Source organism: Capricornis sumatraensis, chromosome 4 (assembly GCF_032405125.1).
Source record: "Capricornis sumatraensis isolate serow.1 chromosome 4, serow.2, whole genome shotgun sequence".
Lineage (NCBI taxonomy): Eukaryota > Metazoa > Chordata > Mammalia > Artiodactyla > Bovidae > Capricornis > Capricornis sumatraensis.
In genome coordinates this window covers 1,990,150-2,003,511 of record NC_091072.1, presented here as the reverse complement: position 1 = coordinate 2,003,511, position 13,362 = coordinate 1,990,150, and positions in this window count along the sequence as shown.

Below are 13,362 nucleotides of genomic sequence, written 5' to 3'. Positions count from 1 at the left end.
TGGAAGATTCAGTGATCTGATGTTTATTCATCTGGGTACATGCCAGGCCAAGTTGTATAGCAGAAGAGCAAAAAAATTTATCCAAAAATTTTTTTACCAAAAAAGAAGAAACAGCTGCAAGTAGAATGTTCCTAGTACATTCTATTACTTTTAAATATACCTGCGAGGCATGAAATACTTTCATTGGAAAGTTCCATGAAACATTAAATTCAGTGTATAGACTATGAAGCTACAGAGTCAAGTCATTTGTATTTAAGGGATATTAAACACAGTTTGAAATGCTATTTTAAACGTATCAATTGTACTTTGAGAACTGATGTGCCTGGAAGGGACATGAAATATTAATCATTCTAAACCTCTCTTTTTATATGTGATGATCCTGATTCAAGGTACTTAAGAGGTTCACTTTGATTGGAGTATTTGTTAAGAGGTAAAAGATAGAGAAGAAATTCTACATCCTGGATTGATAACGAGAATATACTTCATATTTATTACACTCTACTTTTCAGTTTTTTGTATTTTCAATGTCTTTTCATGTTCAGTTGCCTGGTGCTACTTTGCTTCAAAGCTAAATAAGAAATATCTCTTGAAAGTCTCCAAATACTAACACAATTTCAAGATAAATGGCTTCACAAATCTTAGGTGGTTATAGCAAAGTAACACGTAGTGGCAGACTGCAGGTATTCTGAACCCTGGAGCAAAAAGTTTAATAATGACTTACTTTTCAATTTTTTCCCTTAGGAAGGTGCTTGCACAGGGTACTAACCCTTTTTGGAACTGTAAATTTTGTAAAGGTTCATTTAAATGGTGACCCACTCCAGTACTCTTGCCTGGAAAATCCCATGGGTGGAGGAGCCTGACAGGCTGCAGTCCATGGGGTCACTAAGAGTCAGGCACAACTGAGCGACTTCACTTTCACTTTTCACTTTCATGCATTGGAGAAGGACATGGCGACCCACTCCAGTGTTCTTGCCTGGAGAATCCCAGGGACATTGGAGCCTGATGGACTGCCGTCTATGGGGTCGCACAGAGTAGGACACAACTGAAGTGACTTAGCAGCAGCATTTGCTAAAGGAAAAAAAAAAATCTCAAGGGATTTTTCAGTAACTTTCTTCTGGTGGAAGAGTGCTAAGTTAAGGAAGAGATTTACTAAATGAAAGACTGGCTGTAGTCATGGACTGTAAATTTCTTGTTATCATTGTTAGAAATAAATAGTGGATAAATTCCAAAGATGCTCTTACTGAATGGAGTGCTGAACTCCAGGCTTGCCAGGATCAAAGTTTGAACGTCTTCTGTTAAACCCAGACCATACTCTTCACCTGCTCCATGGGGCTGCAATGCAAGTTTGTGTGCTGGACACAGCAAGGGCAAGCAAGAAGGATATGTCAAAGTTTGGAGCAGAGAAAGGTTTATTGCAGGGCCATGCAAGGAAATTGGGTGGCTCATGCCCCAAAGAACCTCAAACTCCTCAAAGGGTGTCAGCAAAGCAATTTTAAAGGCAAGGTGAGGAAGGGGCAAGGTTGATGGCTGCAAATGTCTTGGTGTTGGAATCCTTTGTTCTTGCAGCTTTCCACATAGATCACGTCACCACCTTCCTGCAAATCTCCAATGAAACAAATGCTATTCTCTCTTCTGCAACTTTTTACCTCTGACATGACTGGACTGTTAAAGATAGAGTCCTGAGAATATGCTATCCTGTATATTCTGGGCTATAAGCTACTGTCTTTTACAAAAGATGCAAAGCTAGCATGACTAAGCTCAAGAAGGGACTAGACCAAATATGGAGTCAGGTTTGTTCTGTTATATAATTATTTTTCCAGGCTAAAACCTGACAGTTGCCTTTTCCTCTTCCCTTTGAAACTGTCAAGTTAGCCACTGTGCTTAGGCCTGTTCTTGCCTTTCAAGCACTCTGGAACATTTTGTCTTTCATCCCCATGCCCGGAAATGGTGGTGGCAGGGATTCAGGTCATTTCCAGTGTCATAATAGTAGACTAATTCCTCTCCCTGTTTGCTGACTCAACCTACCTTTCAATACACACCTTTTAACACCGCATTCTTTAGCTCAGAAATCTTCAGTGACTCCCTATTGGTAAGGAGATAACTAAGTATAATTTTAGTTTGGAATTCAGGGCCTGGTTGCTTTCTTACCATAACATCAAAATATTCACAACTAACCCTTGACAACTCCCTGTTTCTCCCACTGAAATACTGAGCTTCAGGGCTTCGGTATTAGTGTGACCGTGGGGTTGAGAGCCAGAGGCAGCGTTTGGCATGTTAACCCACACCACGTTAACTGCCTTCTTAATGCTTCTCCTTGATGGTCTAGGGAGGCCCAGGTCACCTCCACTAACCCAGACAGGCTGACGCACAGCCCAGTATTTCCAGTGACGAGGAGCCTTTGGATGGTAATTTCCAGAGCTGGGTGGTAATATTGACTGGATGACGCAGACTTGCAGAGGAGGCTGTTGGTCAGTCAGATCTGAAGGAAGCCTTTTGTGTATTTCCACACGTTAACACTGCAGACCCAAGTTTATCCACTGAAGAAATTCACGTCACAGATGCATATCTTAAGACTGATGGAAGTGGACAGACCACCCGTTGCTGCAGTTTTTCATTGCTCAGTGATTGACTATTGACTTTGCTATTGTTACCAACCAGGGTTCTTGGCTTCCTTAATCGATAGATATTGGTAACAAGCCAGACACAAATTTCAGGCAAGGCTCTCCTGGGGCTCCTGCTGCCCAGGGGGAGGAGAGCAAGTACTGGGCAATCTTGCTTTCTTGTTCCTCAAGATGCGGAGGGCTGGGTCCTTACATGGATTGTGTGCAGGGCCCTGTCCAGGTGTCAGGCGGAGGCGTGCGCCTTAGGTGGTCTGCCCCTTTGGCGGTGCTGAGTTCAAGGGGCATGTGTGATATCCTGATTTCGCTCCTGACTTCTGGTTTTGCTCTCAGCTCTTCAGAAGTGGCTCATTAGTCTTTCTGTATCTCATTGTCCGTTGTTGGTCCCAGCTGTGCATGCATGCAGTTCTTTTTAGTCCCTTATGGATTCTTCGTATTTTGCTGCTCAAGGAGACATTTGCCTAGGTGCAATCACCGCAGGGTCTCGGGTCCCAACCTGTCTCAGTATGGATTGAGTACATATTGACAGGTGGCAGAGATACTTAACTTTGGCATGTTTTTTCTTAGTTCCCCTGATATTCAGGCTACCCTGTAGAGTGTTCTTTCTCTTACACAATTACCAAGCTTCTTCTACTTTTTTCTCCATCTCCAAGTTGGTTTCTTCTATGGAATCTTTCTTGGTAACTCAGACTGGAATAATTTGCTGAAGCTACACAGACATTATAATTTGTTTGTAGTGGGGTATTTCTGAGTATTAATTAATAAAAGTGAGGTCCTTCCTATCAGCTGAAAGTATTTTCTTTATTTGCAACCCCAGACATGCCCCGCCCCTGCACCCTGCTTAAAGAATTCAACAGAAGTCTCCAAGTACATGTCTGGTCAAAAATCACTGTGGAGGGACAGACTTTAAAGCACTTAAGTATGTTCTTAGCACTTAAGCATGAATGTTGATGGTTTGGGTGTAAGACAGAAAGAAATGGGTAGACATTTGGAACCTAAATTTTCCTTTTTTCAGTCTGGCTGATAATCCACGGACTGGAGAAGGGAAGGAGAGGGCTCATGTAGACAAGACAGTAATTAGAAACTCTGCTCAAATTTTCCCTCATGGCTGATTCTCCTTTGAAGGTAGCTGGCTTGTTACCTTGTGCCCATAAGGACATGTGAGGCTGACCTGTGCCTTGAGATTTTTCTCATCAGCCTTCTTTGAGGACAACTCTCTTCCAATGACCAAGTGCTTTAGTAGGATCTGTTTCAAACTGTCAATAGCAAAGGACCAGTTATGTATGTTTTTTAAGTTTTTATTTCCAACTGGCTGCAGATTGATACTTTTATAAAACAGCATAAAAATGAATGGCTATAAAATAAGAGAAATAATACCAAAGTATTAAAAAGTTGAGTACAACATCTTCCAAGAATCAGTAGTCATAATATTATCCTATCAAATTACTAGATAAGTCTTTAGATGGGTTTTTAAAAATATTTTTAACATTGTGTGAAAAGTCACATAATATAAAACATACTATTTTATGGATACATGTATATGTATGACTGAGTCTTTGGTTTCCACCTGAAACCATCACAACATTGTTAATTGGCTATACTCCAATATAAAATAAAATGCTTTTATTTTTTAAAGAAAGAGATCAAATATGATACCACTACTGCCACTCTTTCTGAGCAGAAAGCAAAGCCACATAATGTGAAACTGGTGCTGCTGCTAAGTCGCTTCAGTCGTGTCTGACTCTATGCGAACCCATAGACGGCAGCCCACCAGGCTCCGCCGTCCCTGGGATTCTCCAGGCAAGAGTGCTGGAGTGGGTTGCCATTGCCTTCTCCAATGCATGAAAGTGAAAAGTGAAAGTGAAGTCGCTCAGTCATGTCCGACTCTTAGTGACCCTATGGACTGCAGCCTACCAGGCTCCTCCGTCCATGGGATTTTCCAGGCAAGAGTACTGGAGTGGGAAACCTCTTTAAGGTAATTCAGCGCACCGTCCAGTGGCACTCAGCACGTTGACAGTGGTGTGCGGCACCCCATCACCCGTCTCTGAACTGTTTACCTTCCTAAACTGAGACCTGTCCTCGTCAAACATGACTCCATGGCCCTCTGTGCAGCCCCGCACCGTGACAGAAGCTTCAAAGCAGTCACTTGCAGTGTCTGAACTGACTTCATCTTGACAATATCTGGACAATGCTTGTCCAGACCAGCATTCTCCTGTGGACCACGCTGTTCCAGGTGGTCCCTGGGGTCCAGTGTGGAGCGGGCGTGGAGAACCGAGAAGCAGAGTCATTGCCTCTGCAGCATGGGTGCCCGCAGGCTGGTGTTCACCCTGCCCAGGGCAGTGAGTGATTCAGCAAGTGCTCTGCTCATTCATTCAGTCCTTAGTCACAAATTAATGGGCAGCTCAGGTGAAACCTAATCGTGAATTGATGTCTGCCTGCCGTCTCGGGTCACACAGGGTCGGACACGACTGAAGCTACTTAGCAGCAGCAGCAGCAGGGTATTTATCATATTTTGGTCAAAATTGCTTAAAGATACTCATCTTTATTCTTCTCTGTTTTTGCTTTATTTCACCCCCCCCACAAAGATCTTAAGGTTCTTGGGGTCACACAGTAAATCTTATTTCTCTTTGCGTTTCCCGCGTTTTCTGGTGCCGCATCTCCCGTAACTGCTAAGAAGCATTTATTTGTTTTGATGAAGCAAAAAAGCCAATCAACTCTGAAGAACATATAACACACTTGAAACTGTGCAGATAAAACATAACAGCCCTTTGGGTTATTTTTGGTATTCTGGATTGTTTCCTGCCTCCCCAGGGGAACAATATTTATTTAGGCTGTTAGAGAAAGGTGGAGTCAAGAGGGACCTTGGCTTTTCTAAACTTTAGCTTGTGTCCTCATCTGTAAAGCAAGCATAACAGCGCTGCTAGGCTGTCGTGAAGGTGAAACGCATCGCTAATTCCATGGCACCTAGAGCAGAGGACGCAGGGCAGGCGCGTTGGCTGTCCTTTTCTTAGCAGCGCTGCTCTAACTGCTCTGCTCTTCCTGCGACCGGGATGCGATATATAGGACTGTTAGTGAAAAGACTTTTTAAACATAGTGATTGCATGCAGACACATATAGCTACTCAGTGGGAGAAAGTAGTTCTTAAACTCCAGATTCTAGCTTTAAGAGAGGGACAAAGCTGCTCAATGACACTAATAACATACACTCTCCCCCTTTGTTTTTAGTGCCGGTTTTATGATACTTTCCATACATATATATCCCCCAAGGAATCTTGTGTCCCTGAAGAATCCATCTTCAGGAGATAAAAGTATCAGTTCTGCTTTTGGGGACACCAGGAACGTGGACCACATTCCCCAGAAGATCACTTCAATGGATCGTTAGTGGAGACTTGCATCATTAACGCAGCCGAGATTTCAGTGTCTTACAGTGTGATTTCCCATTGACTTGTTTTTTGTAAATAATGGAACTTGCTTCCCTGCCTGTGAATTTGCAATTCTCTCTCAAGGCTGTAGCGGTGACAGGGAAATTGTGTTTGTGTTCATTTCTTAGCTCCAAATTTGCTCTCAGAGCAACCAGGACCCCAAATCACGGACTTTGTGACTTCGTAACTTCTTTCTGTCATTTTCCTGTTTGTGACAGTTCCTGCTGTCTCGGTGTCGTCCCTGAGCTTGCTAATTTAGAGGTGTGTTTTGAAGGCTAGAAAGCGTATATAAATTAGGCTTGTTATGCAAGCTAGGTACACATCTCATATCCCAGGTATAGCCTGGGATATTTTTCACTCCTTTTAAATTGCCTAGTCCCAGGGTAACTGTCCCTCGTCTGTATTAGAACAGAGTCCAGTAGTATGCTGAGAGCTCCTTTTTCCTTCCAAATCTCCCACTGACTTCAGCAAAGCAAGCCAATTACTGATGACTCTGCACGGCACCCACTCCAGTACTCTTGCCCAGAGAATCCCATGGAGGGAGGAGCCTGGTAGGCTACAGTCCCTGGGGTCGCAAAGAGTCGGACACGACTGAGCGACTTCACTCACTCACTCACTCACTACAACTCTATGGCTTCTCTTATGTTTTTGAACTTTGACTTGTAAAATTTCCTACGCTGTAAATTGTTTCTTCCTCTGCTAATGAGCCATGACTTATTCCTTTGGCTGAGGGAGCAACTCCTTATAGGAGTTGGCAGAATCTGGAGGTTGGGAAAATTAGAATTTAACTGTTTGTATAATAGATTCATATCATGGAAACACAAAATGTTTATCTTCTAAGCGGGAGCAGCCTGGTTCTCTCTCGGTGCAGGGGACTAGCCCACAGCTTTAGGACCTCTTATTACTCTGGTCAGTGATTGCTTGCCCTGGTCTGCATGATTGCGTTACGACCTGTATTCCAAATACACTTCTACAGTGTAGCTAAACTTTCGTCAGCTACACGAAGTGATTTCCTGACACTACTGTCAACACACATGGCTTCTAGGAGAAATTCAGGATTTCTGCTCTTTTAAACATGATTTTGAAATAAGTTTAGATTTATAGAAGAGTTGTGTAGTCAAAACAGAAAGTTTCTATGTAGGCTCCACCCACCTGACTAAATGTGAACATTTTACATAATGATATGTTTTTCAAATCATATATTTCGAATCAAATGCTTTTCTAAGACATCAAAAATTGGTATAATACTACTAACTAAATCATAGACTCTATTCAGATCTTACTTATCTTTTTTCCCCGATGATATCCTTTTATGTCCCAGGATCTGGTCCAAGATACTGTGTTGCGTTTCGTTGTGATGTCTGTTTACTCTCTTCCAATCTGCAAAAGTGCTTCTGTCTTTTCTTGTCCCCATGACCTTGACACTTTTCAAGAGGACCGGTCAGGAATTTCGTAGCCTGTCCCTTGGTCTGCATCTGATGTTTCCTCCCGATCACACTGGCGTTACTGATGTGGGGAGGAGTGCTACAGAAGCCCGCTTGCCCTTTGCTCCCTTCAGTGCAGGGTCCACGTAAGGTCAGCGTAGCTTCTTACGGGGATGAATCTTGGGCATCCGGTTAAGCTGGTGTCTGCCGGTTCTCTGCTTTAAGGTTCCCTTTCCCTCCCCGCTTCTCTGCTCGGTTGTTTGGAAGTGCGTCACTAAGTCTAGCTCGCACTCCGGGGCAGGAATATTAAACCCTACCTGCAGAGGAACAGCAAAGAATGAACAGTGTTGAAGTGTTAAAGACACCACAGTACTTAATATACTTTAAGGATAGGCAAATACTTTGTACCTTCTTCGAGTTTTGTCACGATTTTTATCATCTATGCATGGATTTTACCTGCATCAATTACTCCTAAGATGTTCCAATCGTGTGACTTTTCTACTTCTCTCCTTCCTTTTATATTTTTCTTTTCAAATTTTTCTTCAGGAAAGATCTAGTCCTTCTGCATGGACTTATGAATTCAGTCACTTATTAAGATAAGTATGGGCACATGGCAGCCTCCCTGGTGACTCAATGGTAAGGGAAACCGCCTGCTAACATAGGAGACTTGCGTTTGATCCCTGGATAGGGAAGATACCCTGGGGAAGGAAATGGCAGCCCACTCCAGGATTCTTCCCTGGTGAATCCCAAGGACAGAGGAGCCTAGCGGGCTGCAGTCCATGATGTCTCAGAGTCGGACACGACTGATGACGGAGCTCACGCTCCACTATTCATCTACTGTAATACGCGTGGTTCTCATATTTATATATCTGAGTCAGTTTAGCATCACGGGGTTCGTTCCAACCTTCCTCTTTCCTTACTTGTGAGTTTTCTATCTGACTATGTGAAACACAGCTCCACTAACAACAATGTATGTATCTATTTAGTCCTCAGTTCAGTCCAGTTCAATTGCTCAGTTGTGTCCAACTCTCTGTGACCCCATGGACTGTAGCACGCCATGCTTCCCTGTCCATCACCAACTCCCGGAGTTTACCCAAACTCATGTCCATTGAGTCGGTGATGCCATCCAGCCAATTCATTCTCTATTGTCCCCTCCTCCTCCAGCCCTCAATCTTTCCCAGCATCAGGGTCTTTTCAAATGAGTCAGCTCTTAGCATCAGGTGGTCAAAGTATTGGAGTTTCAGCTTTAGCATCAGTCCTTCCAATGAACACCCAGGACTGATCTCCTTTAGGATAGACTGGTTGGATCTCCTTGCAGTCCAGTCCAGTTCAGTTCAGTTCATTTCAGTTGCTCAGTCATGTCTGACTCTTTGCGACCCCATGAATCGCAGCACGCCAGGCCTCTCTGTTCATCACCATCTCCCGGAGTTCACTCAGACTCACCTCCATCGAGTCTGTGATGCCATCCAGCCATCTCATCCTCTGTCATCCCCATCTCCTCCTGCCCACAATCCCTCCCAGCATCAGAGTCTTTTCCAATGAGTCAACTCTTCGCATGAGGTGGCCAAAGGACTGGAGTTTCAGCTCTAGCATCATTCCTTCCAAAGAAATCCCAGGGCTGATCTCCTTCACAATGGACTGGTTGGATCTCCTTGCAGCCCAAGGGACTCTCAAGAGTCTTCTCCAACACCACAGTTCAAAATCATCAATTCTTCGGCGCTCAGCTTTCTTCACAGTCCAACTCTCACATCCATACATGACCACAGGAAAAACCATAGCCTTGACTAGACGGACCTTTGTTGGCAAAGTAATCTCTCTGCTTTTGAATATGCTATCTAGGTTGGTCATAAGTTTCCTTCCAAGGAGCAAGCATCTTTTAATTTCATGGCTGCGGTCACCATCTGCAGTGATTGTGGAGCCCCCCAAACAATATCACGGTAATCCAAGTCTATGCTCCAGCCAGTAGCACTGAAGAAGCTGAAGTTGAACGGTTCTATGAAGACCTACAAGACCTTTTAGAACTAACACCCAAAAAAGATGTCCTTTTGATTATAGGGGACTGGAATGCAAAAGTAGGAAGTCAAGAAACACCTGGAGTAACAGGCAAATTTGGCCTTGGAATGCAGAATGAAGCAGGGCAAAGACTAATAGAGTTTTGCCAAGAAAATGCACTGGTCATAACAAACACCCTCTTCCAACAACACAAGAGAAGACTCTACACATGGACATCACCAGATGGTTAACACCAAAATCAGATTGATTATATTCTTTGCAGCCAAAGATGGAGAAGCTCTATACAGTCAACAAAAACAAGACCAGGAGCTGACTGTGGCTCAGATCATGAACTTCTTATTACCAAATTCAGACTTAATTTGAAGAAAGTAGGGAAAACTGCTTGACCATTCAGGTATGGCCTAAATCAAATCCCTTATGATTATACAGTGGAAGTGAGAAATAGATTTAAAGGCCTAGATCTGATAGAGAGAGTGCCTGATGAACTATGGACGTAAGTTCATGACATTGTACAGGAGACAGGGATCAAGACCATCCCCATGGAAAAGAAATGCAAAAAAGCAAAATGGCTGTCTGGGGAGGCCTTACAAATAGCTGTGAAAAGAAGAGAAGCAAAAAGCAAAGGAGAAAAGGAAAGATATAAGCATCTGAATGCAGAGTTCCAAAGAATAGCAAGAAGAGATAAGAAAGCCTTCTTTAGCAATCAATGCAAAGAAATAGAGGAAAAGAACAGAACGGGAAAGACTAGAGATCTTTTCAAGAAAATTAGAGATACCAAGGGAACATTTCATGCAAAGATGGGCTCGATAAAGGACAGAAATGGTATGGACCTAACAGAAGCAAGAGATATTAAGAAGAGGTGACAAGAATGCACAGAAGAACTGTACAAAAAAGGTCTTCATGACCTGGATAATCACGATGGTGTGATTACTCACCTAGAGCCAGACATCCTGGAATGTGAAGTCAGGTGGGCCTTAGAAAGCATCACTATGAACAAAGCTAGTAGAGGTGATGGATTCCCAGTTGAGCTATTTCAAAACCTGAAAGATGATGCTGTTAAAGTGCTGCACTCAATATGCCAGCAAGTTTGGAAAACTCAGCAGTGGCCACAGGACTGGAAAAGGTCAGTTTTCATTCCAATCCCAAAGAAAGGCAATGCCAAAGAATGCTCAAACTACCACACAATTGCCCTCATCTCACATGCTAGTAAAGTAATACTCAAAATTCTCCAAGCTAGGCTTCAGCAATACGTGAACCGTGAACTTCCTGATGTTCAAGCTGGTTTTAGAAAAGGCAGAGGAACCAGAGATCAAATTGCCAACATCCGCTGGATCATGGAAAAAGCAAGAGAGTTCCAGAAAAACATCTATTTCTGCTTTATTGACTATGCCAAAGCCTTTGACTGTGTGGATCACAATAAACTGTGGAAAATTCTGAATGAGATGGGAATACCAGACCACCTGACCTGCCTCTTGAGAAATCTGTATGCAGGTCAGGAAGCAGCAGTTAGAACTGGACATGGAACAACAGACTGGTTCAAAATAGGAAAAGGAGTGCGTCAAGGCTGTATATTGTCACCCTGCTTATTTAACTTATATGCAGAGTACATCATGAGAAATGCTGGACTGGAAGAAACACAAGCTGCAATCAGGATTGCTGGGAGAAATATCAATAACCTCAGATATGCAGATGACACTACCCTCATGGCAGAAAGTGAAGAGGAACTAAAAAGCCTCTTGATGAAAGTGAAAGAGCAGAGTGAAAAAGTTGGCTTAAAGCTCAACATTCAGAAAACGAAGATCATGGCATCCGGTCCCATCACTTCATGGGAAATAGATGGGGAAACAGTGGAAACAGTGTCAGACTTTATTTTTTTGGGCTCCAAAATCACTACAGATGGTGACTGCAGCCATGAAATTAAAAGACGCTTACTCCTTGGAAAAAGCAGAGACATGACTTTGTCGACTAAGGTCCGTCTAGTCAAGGCTATGGTTTCCCAGTGGTCATGTATGGATGTGAGAGTTGGACTGTGAAGAAGGCTGAGTGCTGAAGAATTGATGCTTTTGAACTGTGGTGTTGGAGAAGACTCTAGGGATTCCCTTGGACTGCAAGGAGATCCAACCAGTCCATTCTGAAGGAGATCAGCCCTGGGATTTCTTTGGAGGGAATGATGCTAAAGCTGAAACTCCAGTACTTTGGCCACCTCATGCGAAGAGTTGACTCATTGGAAAAGACTCTGATGCTGGGAGGGATTGGGGGCAGGAGGAGAAGGGGACGACAGAGGATGAGACAGCTGGATGGCATCACCGACTCGATGGACGTGAGTCTGAGTGAACTCTGGGAGATGGTGATGGACAGGGAGGCCTGGCGTGCTGCGATTCATGGGGTTGTAAAGAGTCAGACACGACTGAGCTACTGAACTGAACTGAACTGAAAATAAAGTCAGCCACTGTTTCCACTGTTTCCCCATCTATTTCCCATAAAGTGATGGGACCGGATGCCATGATCTTTGTTTTCAGAATGTTGAGCTTTAAGCCAGCTTTTTCACTCTCCTCTTTCACTTTCATCAAGAGGCTTTTTAGTTCCTCTTCATTTTCTGCCATAAGGGTGGTATCATCTGCATATCTGAGGTTATTGATATTTTTCCCGGCAATCTTGATTCCAGCTTGTGCTTCTTCTAGCCCAGCATTTCTCATGATGTACTCTGCATAGACGTTAAATAAGCAGGGTGACAATATACAGCCTGATGTACTCCTTTTCCTATTTTGAACCAGTCTGTTGTTCCATGTCCAGTTCTAACTGCTGCTTCCTGACCTGCATACTGATTTCTCAGGAGCAGGTCAGGTGGTCTGGTATTCCCATCTCTTGAAAAATTTTCCACAGATTATTGTGAACCACACAGTCAAAGGCTTTGGCATAGTCAGTAAAGCATAAATAGATGTTTTTCTGGAACTCTCTTGCTTTTTCATTGATCCAGCAGATGTTGGCAATCTGATCTCTGGTTCCTCTGCCTTTTCTAAATCCAGCTTGAATATCTGGAAGTTCACGTTCATGTATTGCTGAAGCCTGGTTTGGAGAATTTTGAGCATTACTTTGCTAGCATGTGAGATGAGGGCAATTGTGTGGTAGTTTGAGCATTCTTTGGCATTGCCTTGCTTTGGAATTGGAATGAAAACTGACCGTTTCCAGTCCTGTGGCCACTGCTGAGTTTTGCAGATTTGCTGACATATTGAGTGAAGTGCTTTATCAGCATCATCTTTCAGGATCTGAAATAGCTCAACTGGGATTCCATCACCTTCACTAGCTTTGTTCATAGAGATGCTTTCTAAGGCCCACCTGACTTCACATTCCAGGATGTCTGGCTCTAGGTGAGTGATCACACCACTGTCATTATCTGGGTTGTGAAGCTATCGTTATCTGGGTCGTGTGAAGAGTCAACTCATTGTTCTGTGTATTCTTGCCACCTCTTCTTAATATCTTTTGGTTTTGTTAGATGCATACCATTTCTGTTCTTTATCGAGCCCATCTTTGCATGAAATGTTCTGTTGTTATCTCCAATTTTCTTGAAGAGATCTCTAGTCTTTCCTGTCCTGTTCTTTTCCTCTATTTCTTTGCATTGATCACTGAGGAAGGCTTTTTTATCTCTTCCTGCTATTCTTTGGAACTCTGCATTCAGATGCTTTTATCTTTCCTTTTCTCCTTTGCTTTTTGCTTCTCTTCTTTTCACAGCTATTTGTAAGGCCTCTCCAGACAGCCATTTTGCTCTTTTGCATTTCTTCTTCTTGGGGATGGTCTTGATCACGGTCTTCTGTACAGTGTCACGAGTTCATCCATAGTTCATCAGGTGAAAAGAAGTTTCAGGATTATGAATCCATACAGTAATTAC